Genomic DNA, 20,670 nt, shown 5'->3' on the forward strand with positions numbered 1-20,670 from the left:
CATTTGTATTGATTTTTTTGTGATATTTGTTTCTTCATGTCGATAATATATAAATATACCTTATGGGTAAACAGCTGAAAATAACCTTTCAAACTATCTGGGGTTCACTGACATTAGCACTTCTTCATATGCTTGTCCCCCAGCCCAGCACAAACAGTGGCCTGTTAGCTCAGTTGGTTAGAGCGTGGTGCTAATAACGCCAAGGTCACAGGTTCGATCCCTGTACAGGCCAAGTTTCTGTGTTCAATAAAAGATGCTTTTTCTTGTGTCTCTTTGTTATCTGTATATCTCTTTGGAGCAAGAGCTGCTAGAATGATTAGTTGAATCAATTTGATATAGATGTGGAATTATATATTAATGTTAAAGTGCCTTGAACATCCATTAATGGTTCAAAGTTCTAACACTAAGTAATTAATCTCCCATTTATTACAAGTAATTTAGGAAAGTCTAGTTTTGATTTTTTGATAATGCTTAAAGACACCATGAATGTAAACAGCTGAATATAAGATTTCCATCTATCTCGGATTAACAATCAGTAGCACTTCATCATCTGTTATTTCTTCAGTAGTATGCTATAAATATAGTAAGCCTATTATCTGATTCTGTTAGAACATGAAGTTAAAAATGCCAAGAACATACTTTCTACCACTCTCCAAGCAAACACTTAACGCTGCTTTAATGTTGAAATAAATGCATTTTCTTCTGTATCTTGTTTAAATCTATATTTCCTTTGAGCAGAAGCTGATAGAATGAGTAGATGAATTAATTTAATATAGATGATGAACTGTTATTTATTGCTAAACCACATGGAAAATACATTAATGGTTCTAAGTTTTAACACTAAGAATGAAAATCTCATTTGTATTGATTTTTTTGTGATATTTGTTTCTTCATGTCGATAATATATAAATATACCTTATGGGTAAACAGCTGAAAATAAGCTTTCAAACTATCTGGGGTTCACTGACATTAGCAGTTCTTCATATGCTTGTCCCCCAGCCCAGCACGAACAGCGGCCTGTTAGCTCAGTTGGTTAGAGCGTGGTGCTAATAACGCCAAGGTCACAGGTTCGATCCCTGTACAGGCCAAGTTTCTGTGTTAAATAAAAGATGCTTTTTCTTCTGTCTCTTTGTTATCTGTATATCTCTTTGGAGCAAGAGCTGCTAGAATCATTAGTTGAATCAATTTGATATAGATGTGGAATTATATATTAATGTTAAAGTGCCTTGAACATCCATTAATGGTTGTAAGTTCTAACACTAAGTAACTAAATCTCTCATTTATTACAAGCATTTTCTTCTGTCTGATGTTTATCTCTATATTTCCTTTGAGCAGAAGCTGATAGAATGAGTAGATGAATTAATTTAATATAGATGATAAACTGTTATTTATTGCTAAACCACATAGAAAATACATTAATGGTTCTAAGTTTTAACACTAAGAATGAAAATCTCATTTGTATTGATTTTTTTGTGATATTTGTTTCTTCATGTCGATAATATATAAATATACCTTATGGGTAAACAGCTGAAAATAAGCTTTCAAACTATCTGGGGTTCACTGACATTAGCAATTCTTCCTATGCTTGTCCCCCAGCACGAACGGCGGCCTGTTAGCTCAGTTGGTTAGAGCGTGGTGCTAATAACGCCAAGGTCACAGGTTCAATCCCTGTACAGGCCAAGTTTCTGTGTTAAAAAAAAGATGCTTTTTCTTGTGTCTCTTTGTTAACTGTATATCTCTTTGGAGCAAGAGCTGCTAGAATCATTAGTTGAATCAATTTGATATAGATGTGGAATTATATATTAATGTTAAAATGCCTTGAACATCCATTAATGGTTGTAAGTTCTAACACTAAGTAACTAAATCTCTCATTTATTACAAGCATTTTCTTCTGTCTGATGTTTATCTCTATATTTCCTTTGAGCAGGAGCTGATAGAATGAGTAGATGAATTAATTTAATATAGATAATGAACTGTTATTTATTGCTAAACCACATAGAAAATACATTAATGGTTCTAAGTTTTAACACTAAGAATGAAAATCTCATTTGTATTGATTTTTTTGTGATATTTGTTTCTTCATGTCGATAATATATAAATATACCTTATGGGTAAACAGCTGAAAATAAGCTTTCAAACTATCTGGGGTTCACTGACATTAGCAGTTCTGCATATGCTTGTCCCCCAGCACAGCACGCACGGCGGCCTGTTAGCTCAGTTGGTTAGAGCGTGGTGCTAATAACGCCAAGGTCACAGGTTCGATCCCTGTACAGGCTAAGTTTCTGTGTTAAAAAAAAGATGCTTTTTCTTGTGTCTCTTTGTTAACTGTATATCTCTTTGGAGCAAGAGCTGCTAGTAGTTGAATCAATTTGATATAGATGTGGAATTATATATTAATGTTAAAGTGCCTTGAACATCCATTAATGGTTGTAAGTTCTAACACTAAGTAACTAAATCTCTCATTTATTACAAGCATTTTCTTCTGTCTGATGTTTATCTCTATATTTCCTTTGAGCAGGAGCTGATAGAATGAGTAGATGAATTAATTTAATATAGATGATGAACTGTTATTTATTGCTAAACCACATGGAAAATACATTAATGGTTCTAAGTTTTAACACTAAGATTGAAAATCTCATTTGTATTGATTTTTTTGTGATATTTGTTTCTTCATGTCGATAATATATAAATATACCTTATGGGTAAACAGCTGAAAATAAGCTTTCAAACTATCTGGGGTTCACTGACATTAGCAATTCTTCATATGCTTGTCCCCCAGCCCAGCACAAACGGCGGCCTGTTAGCTCAGTTGGTTAGAGCGTGGTGCTAATAACGCCAAGGTCACAGGTTCGATCCCTGTACAGGCCAAGTTTCTGTGTTCAATAAAAGATGCTTTTTCTTGTGTCTCTTTGTTATCTGTATATCTCTTTGGAGCAAGAGCTGCTAGAATGATTAGTTGAATCAATTTGATATAGATGTGGAATTATATATTAATGTTAAAGTGCCTTGAACATCCATTAATGGTTCAAAGTTCTAACACTAAGTAATTAATCTCCCATTTATTACAAGTAATTTAGGAAAGTCTAGTTTTGATTTTTTGATAATGCTTAAAGACACCATGAATGTAAACAGCTGAATATAAGATTTCCATCTATCTCGGATTAACAATCAGTAGCACTTCATCATCTGTTATTTCTTCAGTAGTATGCTATAAATATAGTAAGCCTATTATCTGATTCTGTTAGAACATGAAGTTAAAAATGCCAAGAACATACTTTCTACCACTCTCCAAGCAAACACTTAACGCTGCTTTAATGTTGAAATAAATGCATTTTCTTCTGTATCTTGTTTAAATCTATATTTCCTTTGAGCAGAAGCTGATAGAATGAGTAGATGAATTAATTTAATATAGATGATGAACTGTTATTTATTGCTAAACCACATGGAAAATACATTAATGGTTCTAAGTTTTAACACTAAGAATGAAAATCTCATTTGTATTGATTTTTTTGTGATATTTGTTTCTTCATGTCGATAATATATAAATATACCTTATGGGTAAACAGCTGAAAATAAGCTTTCAAACTATCTGGGGTTCACTGACATTAGCAGTTCTTCATATGCTTGTCCCCCAGCCCAGCACGAACAGCGGCCTGTTAGCTCAGTTGGTTAGAGCGTGGTGCTAATAACGCCAAGGTCACAGGTTCGATCCCTGTACAGGCCAAGTTTCTGTGTTAAATAAAAGATGCTTTTTCTTCTGTCTCTTTGTTATCTGTATATCTCTTTGGAGCAAGAGCTGCTAGAATCATTAGTTGAATCAATTTGATATAGATGTGGAATTATATATTAATGTTAAAGTGCCTTGAACATCCATTAATGGTTGTAAGTTCTAACACTAGGTAACTAAATCTCTCATTTATTACAAGCATTTTCTTCTGTCTGATGTTTATCTCTATATTTCCTTTGAGCAGAAGCTGATAGAATGAGTAGATGAATTAATTTAATATAGATGATAAACTGTTATTTATTGCTAAACCACATAGAAAATACATTAATGGTTCTAAGTTTTAACACTAAGAATGAAAATCTCATTTGTATTGATTTTTTTGTGATATTTGTTTCTTCATGTCGATAATATATAAATATACCTTATGGGTAAACAGCTGAAAATAAGCTTTCAAACTATCTGGGGTTCACTGACATTAGCAATTCTTCATATGCTTGTCCCCCAGCCCAGCACGAACGGCGGCCTGTTAGCTCAGTTGGTTAGAGCGTGGTGCTAATAACGCCAAGGTCACAGGTTCGATCCCTGTACAGGCCAAGTTTCTGTGTTAAAAAAAAGATGCTTTTTCTTGTGTCTCTTTGTTAACTGTATATCTCTTTGGAGCAAGAGCTGCTAGAATCATTAGTTGAATCAATTTGATATAGATGTCGAATTATATATTAATGTTAAAGTGCCTTGAACATCCATTAATGGTTGTAAGTTCTAACACTAAGTAACTAAATCTCTCATTTATTACAAGCATTTTCTTCTGTCTGATGTTTATCTCTATATTTCCTTTGAGCAGGAGCTGATAGAATGAGTAGATGAATTAATTTAATATAGATAATGAACTGTTATTTATTGCTAAACCACATAGAACATACATTAATGGTTCTAAGTTTTAACACTAAGAATGAAAATCTCATTTGTATTGATTTTTTGTGATATTTGTTTCTTCATGTCGATAATATATAAATATACCTTATGGGTAAACAGCTGAAAATAAGCTTTCAAACTATCTGGGGTTCACTGACATTCGCAGTTCTGCATATGCTTGTCCCCCAGCACAGCATGAACGGCGGCCTGTTAGCTCAGTTGGTTAGAGCGTGGTGCTAATAACGCCAAGGTCACAGGTTCGATCCCTGTACAGGCCAAGTTTCTGTGTTAAAAAAAAGATGCTTTTTCTTGTGTCTCTTTGTTATCTGTATATCTCTTTGGAGCAAGAGCTGCTAGAATGATTAGTTGAATCAATTTGATATAGATGTGGAATTATATATTAATGTTAAAGTGCCTTGAACATCCATTAATGGTTCAAAGTTCTAACAGTGTCAACAAGAGATGTGTAGTTCCTACAGGACAGGAAGTCGACAGGGAATAAAATATTCCAATTCAGACTTCAACCTAGTGAAAATAAGTGCACAAGGGAAGGGAATCCCTTCAGGGTGGAACTAAAACCCTCACACACCCAGCAAGCTAGGTGTCATGCTTCATCATCTGGGTTCTGCTCCTCGTCGGGTCGGCGGTGCAATACCCGACGGGCACCCATACAGGGGCTCTTTGTCGGAGATCTTTTGTTCCCTGCCGTATGGTGCATGCGTGTGAGGGCCCGGGAGTGTAGATGTAAGTGATTAAAAAGGTTGGTTAATCTGAATTTAAAGTTTATTGGCTCAGTCAACCACCTATTAAAAAGGGAAGTGAGTGGCGTAAAAGCTATATATGCTCACAACGGATTAGTGGCTAGCTACGCTCGACTCTTATGGTCAACATGTTTCGCGCGCATTGAGTCAGGAGGATCTCGTGGCGCTTCGTCAGGACCTATAATGAAGTGAAGTGTGCTCGAAAAAACTATCTACAGTGTGGTGAAAAGTTCTAACACTAAGTAATTAATCTCCCATTTATTACAAGTAATTAAGGAAAGTCTAGTTTTGATTTTTTGATAATGCTTAAAGACATCATGAATGTAAACAGCTGAATATAAGATTTCCATCTATCTCGGGTTAACAATCAGTAGCACTTCATCATCTGTTATTTCTTCAGTAGTATGCTATAAATATAGTAAGCCTATTATCTGATTCTGTTAGAACATGAAGTTAAAAATGCCAAGAACATACTTTCTACCACTCTCCAAGCAAACACTTAACGCTGCTTTAATGTTGAAATAAATGCATTTTCTTCTGTATCTTGTTTAAATCTATATTTCCTTTGAGCAGAAGCTGATAGAATGAGTAGATGAATTAATTTAATATAGATGATGAACTGTTATTTATTGCTAAACCACATGGAAAATACATTAATGGTTCTAAGTTTTAACACTAAGAATGAAAATCTCATTTGTATTGATTTTTTTGTGATATTTGTTTCTTCATGTCGATAATATATAAATATACCTTATGGGTAAACAGCTGAAAATAAGCTTTCAAACTATCTGGGGTTCAATGACATTAGCAATTCTTCATATGCTTGTCCCCCAGCCCAGCACGAACGGCGGCCTGTTAGCTCAGTTGGTTAGAGCGTGGTGCTAATAACGCCAATGTCACAGGTTCGATCCCTGTACAGGCCAAGTTTCTGTGTTAAATAAAAGATGCTTTTTCTTCTGTCTCTTTGTTATCTGTATATCTCTTTGGAGCAAGAGCTGCTAGAATCATTAGTTGAATCAATTTGATATAGATGTGGAATTATATATTAATGTTAAAGTGCCTTGAACATCCATTAATGGTTGTAAGTTCTAACACTAAGTAACTAAATCTCTCATTTATTACAAGCATTTTCTTCTGTCTGATGTTTATCTCTATATTTCCTTTGAGCAGGAGCTGATAGAATGAGTAGATGAATTAATTTAATATAGATGATGAACTGTTATTTATTGCTAAACCACATGGAAAATACATTAATGGTTCTAAGTTTTAACACTAAGATTGAAAATCTCATTTGTATTGATTTTTTTGTGATATTTGTTTCTTCATGTCGATAATATATAAATATACCTTATGGGTAAACAGCTGAAAATAAGCTTTCAAACTATCTGGGGTTCACTGACATTAGCAATTCTTCATATGCTTGTCCCCCAGCCCAGCACGAACGGCGGTCTGTTAGCTCAGTTGGTTAGAGCGTGGTGCTAATAACGCCAAGGTCACAGGTTCGATCCCTGTACAGGCCAAGTTTCTGTGTTCAATAAAAGATGCTTTTTCTTGTGTCTCTTTGTTATCTGTATATCTCTTTGGAGCAAGAGCTGCTAGAATGATTAGTTGAATCAATTTGATATAGATGTGGAATTATATATTAATGTTAAAGTGCCTTGAACATCCATTAATGGTTCAAAGTTCTAACACTAAGTAATTAATCTCCCATTTATTACAAGTAATTTAGGAAAGTCTAGTTTTGATTTTTTGATAATGCTTAAAGACACCATGAATGTAAACAGCTGAATATAAGATTTCCATCTATCTCGGGTTAACAATCAGTAGCACTTCATCATCTGTTATTTCTTCAGTAGTATGCTATAAATATAGTAAGCCTATTATCTGATTCTGTTAGAACATGAAGTTAAAAATGCCAAGAACATACTTTCTACCACTCTCCAAGCAAACACTTAACGCTGCTTTAATGTTGAAATAAATGCATTTTCTTCTGTATCTTGTTTAAATCTATATTTCCTTTGAGCAGAAGCTGATAGAATGAGTAGATGAATTAATTTAATATAGATGATGAACTGTTATTTATTGCTAAACCACATGGAAAATACATTAATGGTTCTAAGTTTTAACACTAAGAATGAAAATCTCATTTGTATTGATTTTTTTGTGATATTTGTTTCTTCATGTCGATAATATATAAATATACCTTATGGGTAAACAGCTGAAAATAAGCTTTCAAACTATCTGGGGTTCACTGACATTACCACTTCTTCATATGCTTGTCCCCCATGACTGTGCACACAGTGGCCTGTTAGCTCAGTTGGTTAGAGCGTGGTGCTAATAATGCCAAGGTCACAGGTTCGATCCCTGTACATGCCAGGTGTCTGAGTTAAAAGAAAGCTTTTTCTTATCTCTCATTGTTAACTGTATACCTCTTTGGAGCAAGAGCTGCTAGAAAGATTCGATTAATACATTTTATATAGATGTGGAATTACATATTAATGTTAAAGTGCCTTGAACATCCATTAATGGTTCAAAGTTCTAACACTAAGTAATTAATCTCCCATTTATTACAAGTAATTTAGGAAAGTCTAGTTTTGATTTTTTGATAATGCTTAAAGACACCATGAATGTAAACAGCTGAATATAAGATTTCCATCTATCTCGGGTTAACAATCAGTAGCACTTCATCATCTGTTATTTCTTCAGTAGTATGCTATAAATATAGTAAGCCTATTATCTGATTCTGTTAGAACATGAAGTTAAAAATGCCAAGAACATACTTTCTACCACTCTCCAAGAAAACACTTAACGCTGCTTTAATGTTGAAATAGATGCATTTTCTTCTGTATCTTGTTTAAATCTATATTTCCTTTGAGCAGAAGCTGATAGAATGAGTAGATGAATTAATTTAATATAGATGATGAACTGTTATTTATTGCTAAACCACATGGAAAATACATTAATGGTTCTAAGTTTTAACACTAAGATTGAAAATCTCATTTGTATTGATTTTTTTGTGATATTTGTTTCTTCATGTCGATAATACATAAATATACCTTATGGGTGAACAGCTGAAAATAAGCTTTCAAACTATCTGGGGTTCACTGACATTAGCAATTCTTCATATGCTTGTCCCCCAGCCCAGCACGAACGGCGGCCTGTTAGCTCAGTTGGTTAGAGCATGGTGCTAATAACGCCAATGTCACAGGTTCGATCCCTGTACAGGCCAAGTTTCTGTGTTAAAAAAAAGAAGCTTTTTCTTCTGTCTCTTTGTTATCTGTATATCTCTTTGGAGCAAGAGCTGCTAGAATCATTAGTTGAATCAATTTGATATAGATGTGGAATTATATATTAATGTTAAAGTGCCTTGAACATCCATTAATGGTTGTAAGTTCTAACACTAAGTAACTAAATCTCTCATTTATTACAAGCATTTTCTTCTGTCTGATGTTTATCTCTATATTTTCTTTGAGCAGGAGCTGATAGAATGAGTAGATGAATTAATTTAATATAGATGATGAACTGTTATTTATTGCTAAACCACATGGAAAATACATTAATGGTTCTAAGTTTTAACACTAAGATTGAAAATCTCATTTGTATTGATTTTTTTGTGATATTTGTTTCTTCATGTCGATAATATATAAATATACCTTATGGGTAAAGAGCTGAAAATAAGCTTTCAAACTATCTGGGGTTCACTGACATTAGCAATTCTTCATATGCTTGTCCCCCAGCCCAGCACGAACGGCGGCCTGTTAGCTCAGTTGGTTAGAGCGTGGTGCTAATAACGCCAAGGTCACAGGTTCGATCCCTGTACAGGCCAAGTTTCTGTGTTAAATAAAAGATGCTTTTTCTTCTGTCTCTTTGTTATCTGTATATCTCTTTGGAGCAAGAGCTGCTAGAATCATTAGTTGAATCAATTTGATATAGATGTGGAATTATATATTAATGTTAAAGTGCCTTGAACATCCATTAATGGTTGTAAGTTCTAACACTAGGTAACTAAATCTCTCATTTATTACAAGCATTTTCTTCTGTCTGATGTTTATCTCTATATTTCCTTTGAGCAGAAGCTGATAGAATGAGTAGATGAATTAATTTAATATAGATGATAAACTGTTATTTATTGCTAAACCACATAGAAAATACATTAATGGTTCTAAGTTTTAACACTAAGAATGAAAATCTCATTTGTATTGATTTTTTTGTGATATTTGTTTCTTCATGTCGATAATATATAAATATACCTTATGGGTAAACAGCTGAAAATAAGCTTTCAAACTATCTGGGGTTCACTGACATTAGCAATTCTTCATATGCTTGTCCCCCAGCCCAGCACGAACGGCGGCCTGTTAGCTCAGTTGGTTAGAGCGTGGTGCTAATAACGCCAAGGTCACAGGTTCGATCCCTGTACAGGCCAAGTTTCTGTGTTAAAAAAAAGATGCTTTTTCTTGTGTCTCTTTGTTAACTGTATATCTCTTTGGAGCAAGAGCTGCTAGAATCATTAGTTGAATCAATTTGATATAGATGTCGAATTATATATTAATGTTAAAGTGCCTTGAACATCCATTAATGGTTGTAAGTTCTAACACTAAGTAACTAAATCTCTCATTTATTACAAGCATTTTCTTCTGTCTGATGTTTATCTCTATATTTCCTTTGAGCAGGAGCTGCTAGAATGAGTAGATGAATTAATTTAATATAGATAATGAACTGTTATTTATTGCTAAACCACATAGAACATACATTAATGGTTCTAAGTTTTAACACTAAGAATGAAAATCTCATTTGTATTGATTTTTTGTGATATTTGTTTCTTCATGTCGATAATATATAAATATACCTTATGGGTAAACAGCTGAAAATAAGCTTTCAAACTATCTGGGGTTCACTGACATTCGCAGTTCTGCATATGCTTGTCCCCCAGCACAGCATGAACGGCGGCCTGTTAGCTCAGTTGGTTAGAGCGTGGTGCTAATAACGCCAAGGTCACAGGTTCGATCCCTGTACAGGCCAAGTTTCTGTGTTAAAAAAAAGATGCTTTTTCTTGTGTCTCTTTGTTATCTGTATATCTCTTTGGAGCAAGAGCTGCTAGAATGATTAGTTGAATCAATTTGATATAGATGTGGAATTATATATTAATGTTAAAGTGCCTTGAACATCCATTAATGGTTCAAAGTTCTAACAGTGTCAACAAGAGATGTGTAGTTCCTACAGGACAGGAAGTCGACAGGGAATAAAATATTCCAATTCAGACTTCAACCTAGTGAAAATAAGTGCACAAGGGAAGGGAATCCCTTCAGGGTGGAACTAAAACCCTCACACACCCAGCAAGCTAGGTGTCATGCTTCATCATCTGGGTTCTGCTCCTCGTCGGGTCGGCGGTGCAATACCCGACGGGCACCCATACAGGGGCTCTTTGTCGGAGATCTTTTGTTCCCTGCCGTATGGTGCATGCGTGTGAGGGCCCGGGAGTGTAGATGTAAGTGATTAAAAAGGTTGGTTAATCTGAATTTAAAGTTTATTGGCTCAGTCAACCACCTATTAAAAAGGGAAGTGAGTGGCGTAAAAGCTATATATGCTCACAACGGATTAGTGGCTAGCTACGCTCGACTCTTATGGTCAACATGTTTCGCGCGCATTGAGTCAGGAGGATCTCGTGGCGCTTCGTCAGGACCTATAATGAAGTGAAGTGTGCTCGAAAAAACTATCTACAGTGTGGTGAAAAGTTCTAACACTAAGTAATTAATCTCCCATTTATTACAAGTAATTAAGGAAAGTCTAGTTTTGATTTTTTGATAATGCTTAAAGACATCATGAATGTAAACAGCTGAATATAAGATTTCCATCTATCTCGGGTTAACAATCAGTAGCACTTCATCATCTGTTATTTCTTCAGTAGTATGCTATAAATATAGTAAGCCTATTATCTGATTCTGTTAGAACATGAAGTTAAAAATGCCAAGAACATACTTTCTACCACTCTCCAAGCAAACACTTAACGCTGCTTTAATGTTGAAATAAATGCATTTTCTTCTGTATCTTGTTTAAATCTATATTTCCTTTGAGCAGAAGCTGATAGAATGAGTAGATGAATTAATTTAATATAGATGATGAACTGTTATTTATTGCTAAACCACATGGAAAATACATTAATGGTTCTAAGTTTTAACACTAAGAATGAAAATCTCATTTGTATTGATTTTTTTGTGATATTTGTTTCTTCATGTCGATAATATATAAATATACCTTATGGGTAAACAGCTGAAAATAAGCTTTCAAACTATCTGGGGTTCACTGACATTAGCAATTCTTCATATGCTTGTCCCCCAGCCCAGCACGAACGGCGGCCTGTTAGCTCAGTTGGTTAGAGCGTGGTGCTAATAACGCCAATGTCACAGGTTCGATCCCTGTACAGGCCAAGTTTCTGTGTTAAATAAAAGATGCTTTTTCTTCTGTCTCTTTGTTATCTGTATATCTCTTTGGAGCAAGAGCTGCTAGAATCATTAGTTGAATCAATTTGATATAGATGTGGAATTATATATTAATGTTAAAGTGCCTTGAACACCCATTAATGGTTGTAAGTTCTAACACTAAGTAACTAAATCTCTCATTTATTACAAGCATTTTCTTCTGTCTGATGTTTATCTCTATATTTCCTTTGAGCAGGAGCTGATAGAATGAGTAGATGAATTAATTTAATATAGATGATGAACTGTTATTTATTGCTAAACCACATGGAAAATACATTAATGGTTCTAAGTTTTAACACTAAGATTGAAAATCTCATTTGTATTGATTTTTTTGTGATATTTGTTTCTTCATGTCGATAATATATAAATATACCTTATGGGTAAACAGCTGAAAATAAGCTTTCAAACTATCTGGGGTTCACTGACATTAGCAATTCTTCATATGCTTGTCCCCCAGCCCAGCACGAACGGCGGTCTGTTAGCTCAGTTGGTTAGAGCGTGGTGCTAATAACGCCAAGGTCACAGGTTCGATCCCTGTACAGGCCAAGTTTCTGTGTTCAATAAAAGATGCTTTTTCTTGTGTCTCTTTGTTATCTGTATATCTCTTTGGAGCAAGAGCTGCTAGAATGATTAGTTGAATCAATTTGATATAGATGTGGAATTATATATTAATGTTAAAGTGCCTTGAACATCCATTAATGGTTCAAAGTTCTAACACTAAGTAATTAATCTCCCATTTATTACAAGTAATTTAGGAAAGTCTAGTTTTGATTTTTTGATAATGCTTAAAGACACCATGAATGTAAACAGCTGAATATAAGATTTCCATCTATCTCGGGTTAACAATCAGTAGCACTTCATCATCTGTTATTTCTTCAGTAGTATGCTATAAATATAGTAAGCCTATTATCTGATTCTGTTAGAACATGAAGTTAAAAATGCCAAGAACATACTTTCTACCACTCTCCAAGCAAACACTTAACGCTGCTTTAATGTTGAAATAAATGCATTTTCTTCTGTATCTTGTTTAAATCTATATTTCCTTTGAGCAGAAGCTGATAGAATGAGTAGATGAATTAATTTAATATAGATGATGAACTGTTATTTATTGCTAAACCACATGGAAAATACATTAATGGTTCTAAGTTTTAACACTAAGAATGAAAATCTCATTTGTATTGATTTTTTTGTGATATTTGTTTCTTCATGTCGATAATATATAAATATACCTTATGGGTAAACAGCTGAAAATAAGCTTTCAAACTATCTGGGGTTCACTGACATTACCACTTCTTCATATGCTTGTCCCCCATGACTGTGCACACAGTGGCCTGTTAGCTCAGTTGGTTAGAGCGTGGTGCTAATAATGCCAAGGTCACAGGTTCGATCCCTGTACATGCCAGGTGTCTGAGTTAAAAGAAAGCTTTTTCTTATCTCTCATTGTTAACTGTATACCTCTTTGGAGCAAGAGCTGCTAGAAAGATTCGATTAATACATTTTATATAGATGTGGAATTACATATTAATGTTAAAGTGCCTTGAACATCCATTAATGGTTCAAAGTTCTAACACTAAGTAATTAATCTCCCATTTATTACAAGTAATTTAGGAAAGTCTAGTTTTGATTTTTTGATAATGCTTAAAGACACCATGAATGTAAACAGCTGAATATAAGATTTCCATCTATCTCGGGTTAACAATCAGTAGCACTTCATCATCTGTTATTTCTTCAGTAGTATGCTATAAATATAGTAAGCCTATTATCTGATTCTGTTAGAACATGAAGTTAAAAATGCCAAGAACATACTTTCTACCACTCTCCAAGAAAACACTTAACGCTGCTTTAATGTTGAAATAGATGCATTTTCTTCTGTATCTTGTTTAAATCTATATTTCCTTTGAGCAGAAGCTGATAGAATGAGTGGATGAATTAATTTAATATAGATGATGAACTGTTATTTATTGCTAAACCACATGGAAAATACATTAATGGTTCTAAGTTTTAACACTAAGATTGAAAATCTCATTTGTATTGATTTTTTTGTGATATTTGTTTCTTCATGTCGATAATACATAAATATACCTTATGGGTGAACAGCTGAAAATAAGCTTTCAAACTATCTGGGGTTCACTGACATTAGCAATTCTTCATATGCTTGTCCCCCAGCCCAGCACGAACGGCGGCCTGTTAGCTCAGTTGGTTAGAGCATGGTGCTAATAACGCCAATGTCACAGGTTCGATCCCTGTACAGGCCAAGTTTCTGTGTTAAAAAAAAGAAGCTTTTTCTTCTGTCTCTTTGTTATCTGTATATCTCTTTGGAGCAAGAGCTGCTAGAATCATTAGTTGAATCAATTTGATATAGATGTGGAATTATATATTAATGTTAAAGTGCCTTGAACATCCATTAATGGTTGTAAGTTCTAACACTAAGTAACTAAATCTCTCATTTATTACAAGCATTTTCTTCTGTCTGATGTTTATCTCTATATTTTCTTTGAGCAGGAGCTGATAGAATGAGTAGATGAATTAATTTAATATAGATGATGAACTGTTATTTATTGCTAAACCACATGGAAAATACATTAATGGTTCTAAGTTTTAACACTAAGATTGAAAATCTCATTTGTATTGATTTTTTTGTGATATTTGTTTCTTCATGTCGATAATATATAAATATACCTTATGGGTAAAGAGCTGAAAATAAGCTTTCAAACTATCTGGGGTTCACTGACATTAGCAATTCTTCATATGCTTGTCCCCCAGCCCAGCACGAACGGCGGCCTGTTAGCTCAGTTGGTTAGAGCGTGGTGCTAATAACGCCAAGGTCACAGGTTCGATCCCTGTACAGGCCAAGTTTCTGTGTTCAATAAAAGATGCTTTTTCTTGTGTCTCTTTGTTATCTGTATATCTCTTTGGAGCAAGAGCTGCTAGAATGATTAGTTGAATCAATTTGATATAGATGTGGAATTATATATTAATGTTAAAGTGCCTTGAACATCCATTAATGGTTCAAAGTTCTAACACTAAGTAATTAATCTCCCATTTATTACAAGTAATTTAGGAAAGTCTAGTTTTGATTTTTTGATAATGCTTAAAGACACCATGAATGTAAACAGCTGAATATAAGATTTCCATCTATCTCGGATTAACAATCAGTAGCACTTCATCATCTGTTATTTCTTCAGTAGTATGCTATAAATATAGTAAGCCTATTATCTGATTCTGTTAGAACATGAAGTTAAAAATGCCAAGAACATACTTTCTACCACTCTCCAAGCAAACACTTAACGCTGCTTTAATGTTGAAATAAATGCATTTTCTTCTGTATCTTGTTTAAATCTATATTTCCTTTGAGCAGAAGCTGATAGAATGAGTAGATGAATTAATTTAATATAGATGATGAACTGTTATTTATTGCTAAACCACATGGAAAATACATTAATGGTTCTAAGTTTTAACACTAAGAATGAAAATCTCATTTGTATTGATTTTTTTGTGATATTTGTTTCTTCATGTCGATAATATATAAATATACCTTATGGGTAAACAGCTGAAAATAAGCTTTCAAACTATCTGGGGTTCACTGACATTAGCAGTTCTTCATATGCTTGTCCCCCAGCCCAGCACGAACAGCGGCCTGTTAGCTCAGTTGGTTAGAGCGTGGTGCTAATAACGCCAAGGTCACAGGTTCGATCCCTGTACAGGCCAAGTTTCTGTGTTAAATAAAAGATGCTTTTTCTTCTGTCTCTTTGTTATCTGTATATCTCTTTGGAGCAAGAGCTGCTAGAATCATTAGTTGAATCAATTTGATATAGATGTGGAATTATATATTAATGTTAAAGTGCCTTGAACATCCATTAATGGTTGTAAGTTCTAACACTAGGTAACTAAATCTCTCATTTATTACAAGCATTTTCTTCTGTCTGATGTTTATCTCTATATTTCCTTTGAGCAGAAGCTGATAGAATGAGTAGATGAATTAATTTAATATAGATGATAAACTGTTATTTATTGCTAAACCACATAGAAAATACATTAATGGTTCTAAGTTTTAACACTAAGAATGAAAATCTCATTTGTATTGATTTTTTTGTGATATTTGTTTCTTCATGTCGATAATATATAAATATACCTTATGGGTAAACAGCTGAAAATAAGCTTTCAAACTATCTGGGGTTCACTGACATTAGCAATTCTTCATATGCTTGTCCCCCAGCCCAGCACGAACGGCGGCCTGTTAGCTCAGTTGGTTAGAGCGTGGTGCTAATAACGCCAAGGTCACAGGTTCGATCCCTGTACAGGCCAAGTTTCTGTGTTAAAAAAAAGATGCTTTTTCTTGTGTCTCTTTGTTAACTGTATATCTCTTTGGAGCAAGAGCTGCTAGAATCATTAGTTGAATCAATTTGATATAGATGTCGAATTATATATTAATGTTAAAGTGCCTTGAACATCCATTAATGGTTGTAAGTTCTAACACTAAGTAACTAAATCTCTCATTTATTACAAGCATTTTCTTCTGTCTGATGTTTATCTCTATATTTCCTTTGAGCAGGAGCTGATAGAATGAGTAGATGAATTAATTTAATATAGATAATGAACTGTTATTTATTGCTAAACCACATAGAACATACATTAATGGTTCTAAGTTTTAACACTAAGAATGAAAATCTCATTTGTATTGATTTTTTGTGATATTTGTTTCTTCATGTCGATAATATATAAATATACCTTATGGGTAAACAGCTGAAAATAAGCTTTCAAACTATCTGGGGTTCACTGACATTCGCAGTTCTGCATATGCTTGTCCCCCAGCACAGCATGAACGGCGGCCTGTTAGCTCAGTTGGTTAGAGCGTGGTGCTAATAACGCCAAGGTCACAGGTTCGATCCCTGTACAGGCCAAGTTTCTGTGTTAAAAAAAAGATGCTTTTTCTTGTGTCTCTTTGTTATCTGTATATCTCTTTGGAGCAAGAGCTGCTAGAATGATTAGTTGAATCAATTTGATATAGATGTGGAATTATATATTAATGTTAAAGTGCCTTGAACATCCATTAATGGTTCAAAGTTCTAACAGTGTCAACAAGAGATGTGTAGTTCCTACAGGACAGGAAGTCGACAGGGAATAAAATATTCCAATTCAGACTTCAACCTAGTGAAAATAAGTGCACAAGGGAAGGGAATCCCTTCAGGGTGGAACTAAAACCCTCACACACCCAGCAAGCTAGGTGTCATGCTTCATCATCTGGGTTCTGCTCCTCGTCGGGTCGGCGGTGCAATACCCGACGGGCACCCATACAGGGGCTCTTTGTCGGAGATCTTTTGTTCCCTGCCGTATGGTGCATGCGTGTGAGGGCCCGGGAGTGTAGATGTAAGTGATTAAAAAGGTTGGTTAATCTGAATTTAAAGTTTATTGGCTCAGTCAACCACCTATTAAAAAGGGAAGTGAGTGGCGTAAAAGCTATATATGCTCACAACGGATTAGTGGCTAGCTACGCTCGACTCTTATGGTCAACATGTTTCGCGCGCATTGAGTCAGGAGGATCTCGTGGCGCTTCGTCAGGACCTATAATGAAGTGAAGTGTGCTCGAAAAAACTATCTACAGTGTGGTGAAAAGTTCTAACACTAAGTAATTAATCTCCCATTTATTACAAGTAATTAAGGAAAGTCTAGTTTTGATTTTTTGATAATGCTTAAAGACATCATGAATGTAAACAGCTGAATATAAGATTTCCATCTATCTCGGGTTAACAATCAGTAGCACTTCATCATCTGTTATTTCTTCAGTAGTATGCTATAAATATAGTAAGCCTATTATCTGATTCTGTTAGAACATGAAGTTAAAAATGCCAAGAACATACTTTCTACCACTCTCCAAGCAAACACTTAACGCTGCTTTAATGTTGAAATAAATGCATTTTCTTCTGTATCTTGTTTAAATCTATATTTCCTTTGAGCAGAAGCTGATAGAATGAGTAGATGAATTAATTTAATATAGATGATGAACTGTTATTTATGGCTAAACCACATGGAAAATACATTAATGGTTCTAAGTTTTAACACTAAGAATGAAAATCTCATTTGTATTGATTTTTTTGTGATATTTGTTTCTTCATGTCGATAATATATAAATATACCTTATGGGTAAACAGCTGAAAATAAGCTTTCAAACTATCTGGGGTTCACTGACATTAGCAATTCTTCATATGCTTGTCCCCCAGCCCAGCACGAACGGCGGCCTGTTAGCTCAGTTGGTTAGAGCGTGGTGCTAATAACGCCAATGTCACAGGTTCGATCCCTGTACAGGCCAAGTTTCTGTGTTAAATAAAAGATGCTTTTTCTTCTGTCTCTTTGTTATCTGTATATCTCTTTGGAGCAAGAGCTGCTAGAATCATTAGTTGAATCAATTTGATATAGATGTGGAATTATATATTAATGTTAAAGTGCCTTGAACATCCATTAATGGTTGTAAGTTCTAACACTAAGTAACTAAATCTCTCATTTATTACAAGCATTTTCTTCTGTCTGATGTTTATCTCTATATTTCCTTTGAGCAGGAGCTGATAGAATGAGTAGATGAATTAATTTAATATAGATGATGAACTGTTATTTATTGCTAAACCACATGGAAAATACATTAATGGTTCTAAGTTTTAACACTAAGATTGAAAATCTCATTTGTATTGATTTTTTTGTGATATTTGTTTCTTCATGTCGATAATATATAAATATACCTTATGGGTAAACAGCTGAAAATAAGCTTTCAAACTATCTGGGGTTCACTGACATTCGCAATTCTTCATATGCTTGTCCCCCAGCCCAGCACGAACGGCGGTCTGTTAGCTCAGTTGGTTAGAGCGTGGTGCTAATAACGCCAAGGTCACAGGTTCGATCCCTGTACAGGCCAAGTTTCTGTGTTCAATAAAAGATGCTTTTTCTTGTGTCTCTTTGTTATCTGTATATCTCTTTGGAGCAAGAGCTGCTAGAATGATTAGTTGAATCAATTTGATATAGATGTGGAATTATATATTAATGTTAAAGTGCCTTGAACATCCATTAATGGTTCAAAGTTCTAACACTAAGTAATTAATCTCCCATTTATTACAAGTAATTTAGGAAAGTCTAGTTTTGATTTTTTGATAATGCTTAAAGACACCATGAATGTAAACAGCTGAATATAAGATTTCCATCTATCTCGGGTTAACAATCAGTAGCACTTCATCATCTGTTATTTCTTCAGTAGTATGCTATAAATATAGTAAGCCTATTATCTGATTCTGTTAGAACATGAAGTTAAAAATGCCAAGAACATACTTTCTACCACTCTCCAAGCAAACACTTAACGCTGCTTTAATGTTGAAATAAATGCATTTTCTTCTGTATCTTGTTTAAATCTATATTTCCTTTGAGCAGAAGCTGATAGAATGAGTAGATGAATTAATTTAATATAGATGATGAACTGTTATTTATTGCTAAACCACATGGAAAATACATTAATGGTTCTAAGTTTTAACACTAAGAATGAAAATCTCATTTGTATTGATTTTTTTGTGATATTTGTTTCTTCATGTCGATAATATATAAATATACCTTATGGGTAAACAGCTGAAAATAAGCTTTCAAACTATCTGGGGTTCACTGACATTAGCAGTTCTTCATATGCTTGTCCCCCAGCCCAGCACGAACAGCGGCCTGTTAGCTCAGTTGGTTAGAGCGTGGTGCTAATAACGCAAAGGTCACAGGTTCGATCCCTGTACAGGCCAAGTTTCTGTGTTAAATAAAAGATGCTTTTTCTTCTGTCTCTTTGTTATCTGTATATCTCTTTGGAGCAAGAGCTGCTAGAATCATTAGTTGAATCAATTTGATATAGATGTGGAATTATATATTAATGTTAAAGTGCCTTGAACATCCATTAATGGTTGTAAGTTCTAACACTAAGTAACTAAATCTCTCATTTATTACAAGCATTTTCTTCTGTCTGATGTTTATCTCTATATTTCCTTTGAGCAGAAGCTGATAGAATGAGTAGATGAATTAATTTAATATAGATGATAAACTGTTATTTATTGCTAAACCACATAGAAAATACATTAATGGTTCTAAGTTTTAACACTAAGAATGAAAATCTCATTTGTATTGATTTTTTTGTGATATTTGTTTCTTCATGTCGATAATATATAAATATACCTTATGGGTAAACAGCTGAAAATAAGCTTTCAAACTATCTGGGGTTCACTGACATTAGCAATTCTTCATATGCTTGTCCCCCAGCCCAGCACGAACGGCGGCCTGTTAGCTCAGTTGGTTAGAGCGTGGTGCTAATAACGCCAAGGTCACAGGTTCGATCCCTGTACAGGCCAAGTTTCTGTGTTAAAAAAAAGATGCTTTTTCTTGTGTCTCTTTGTTAACTGTATATCTCTTTGGAGCAAGAGCTGCTAGAATCATTAGTTGAATCAATTTGATATAGATGTGGAATTATATATTAATGTTAAAGTGCCTTGAACATCCATTAATGGTTGTAAGTTCTAACACTAAGTAACTAAATCTCTCATTTATTACAAGCATTTTCTTCTGTCTGATGTTTATCTCTATATTTCCTTTGAGCAGGAGCTGATAGAATGAGTAGATGAATTAATTTAATATAGATAATGAACTGTTATTTATTGCTAAACCACATAGAACATACATTAATGGTTCTAAGTTTTAACACTAAGAATGAAAATCTCATTTGTATTGATTTTTTTGTGATATTTGTTTCTTCATGTCGATAATATATAAATATACCTTATGGGTAAAC

The 20,670-nt window shown here is 34.2% G+C and overlaps 14 non-coding genes across 14 annotated transcripts; all 14 read left to right on the forward strand.

Annotated features, from left to right (window-relative positions):
• Nucleotides 1-158: 158 nt before the first annotated feature.
• On the forward strand, nucleotides 159-232 carry TRNAI-AAU (transfer RNA isoleucine (anticodon AAU)). Its single transcript has one exon. It is a non-coding gene; the product is annotated as a tRNA-Ile (tRNA).
• Nucleotides 233-1,014: 782 nt separating this feature from the next.
• TRNAI-AAU (transfer RNA isoleucine (anticodon AAU)) lies at nucleotides 1,015-1,088 on the forward strand. Its single transcript has one exon. It is a non-coding gene; the product is annotated as a tRNA-Ile (tRNA).
• A 1,706-nt stretch (nucleotides 1,089-2,794) lies between these two features.
• TRNAI-AAU (transfer RNA isoleucine (anticodon AAU)) lies at nucleotides 2,795-2,868 on the forward strand. Its single transcript has one exon. It is a non-coding gene; the product is annotated as a tRNA-Ile (tRNA).
• A 782-nt stretch (nucleotides 2,869-3,650) lies between these two features.
• Nucleotides 3,651-3,724, forward strand: TRNAI-AAU (transfer RNA isoleucine (anticodon AAU)). The gene has a single exon. It is a non-coding gene; the product is annotated as a tRNA-Ile (tRNA).
• A 523-nt stretch (nucleotides 3,725-4,247) lies between these two features.
• On the forward strand, nucleotides 4,248-4,321 carry TRNAI-AAU (transfer RNA isoleucine (anticodon AAU)). Its single transcript has one exon. It is a non-coding gene; the product is annotated as a tRNA-Ile (tRNA).
• Nucleotides 4,322-4,843: 522 nt separating this feature from the next.
• On the forward strand, nucleotides 4,844-4,917 carry TRNAI-AAU (transfer RNA isoleucine (anticodon AAU)). The gene has a single exon. It is a non-coding gene; the product is annotated as a tRNA-Ile (tRNA).
• A 4,235-nt stretch (nucleotides 4,918-9,152) lies between these two features.
• TRNAI-AAU (transfer RNA isoleucine (anticodon AAU)) lies at nucleotides 9,153-9,226 on the forward strand. Its single transcript has one exon. It is a non-coding gene; the product is annotated as a tRNA-Ile (tRNA).
• A 523-nt stretch (nucleotides 9,227-9,749) lies between these two features.
• Nucleotides 9,750-9,823, forward strand: TRNAI-AAU (transfer RNA isoleucine (anticodon AAU)). The gene has a single exon. It is a non-coding gene; the product is annotated as a tRNA-Ile (tRNA).
• Nucleotides 9,824-10,345: 522 nt separating this feature from the next.
• On the forward strand, nucleotides 10,346-10,419 carry TRNAI-AAU (transfer RNA isoleucine (anticodon AAU)). Its single transcript has one exon. It is a non-coding gene; the product is annotated as a tRNA-Ile (tRNA).
• A 4,235-nt stretch (nucleotides 10,420-14,654) lies between these two features.
• TRNAI-AAU (transfer RNA isoleucine (anticodon AAU)) lies at nucleotides 14,655-14,728 on the forward strand. The gene has a single exon. It is a non-coding gene; the product is annotated as a tRNA-Ile (tRNA).
• A 782-nt stretch (nucleotides 14,729-15,510) lies between these two features.
• On the forward strand, nucleotides 15,511-15,584 carry TRNAI-AAU (transfer RNA isoleucine (anticodon AAU)). The gene has a single exon. It is a non-coding gene; the product is annotated as a tRNA-Ile (tRNA).
• A 523-nt stretch (nucleotides 15,585-16,107) lies between these two features.
• Nucleotides 16,108-16,181, forward strand: TRNAI-AAU (transfer RNA isoleucine (anticodon AAU)). The gene has a single exon. It is a non-coding gene; the product is annotated as a tRNA-Ile (tRNA).
• Nucleotides 16,182-16,703: 522 nt separating this feature from the next.
• TRNAI-AAU (transfer RNA isoleucine (anticodon AAU)) lies at nucleotides 16,704-16,777 on the forward strand. The gene has a single exon. It is a non-coding gene; the product is annotated as a tRNA-Ile (tRNA).
• Nucleotides 16,778-20,159: 3,382 nt separating this feature from the next.
• TRNAI-AAU (transfer RNA isoleucine (anticodon AAU)) lies at nucleotides 20,160-20,233 on the forward strand. Its single transcript has one exon. It is a non-coding gene; the product is annotated as a tRNA-Ile (tRNA).
• The last annotated feature ends 437 nt before the right edge of the window (nucleotides 20,234-20,670 follow it).

The sequence above is a fragment of the Triturus cristatus genome, chromosome 5_1 (assembly GCF_964204655.1).
Source record: "Triturus cristatus chromosome 5_1, aTriCri1.1, whole genome shotgun sequence".
In the NCBI taxonomy this organism is placed as follows: domain Eukaryota; kingdom Metazoa; phylum Chordata; class Amphibia; order Caudata; family Salamandridae; genus Triturus; species Triturus cristatus.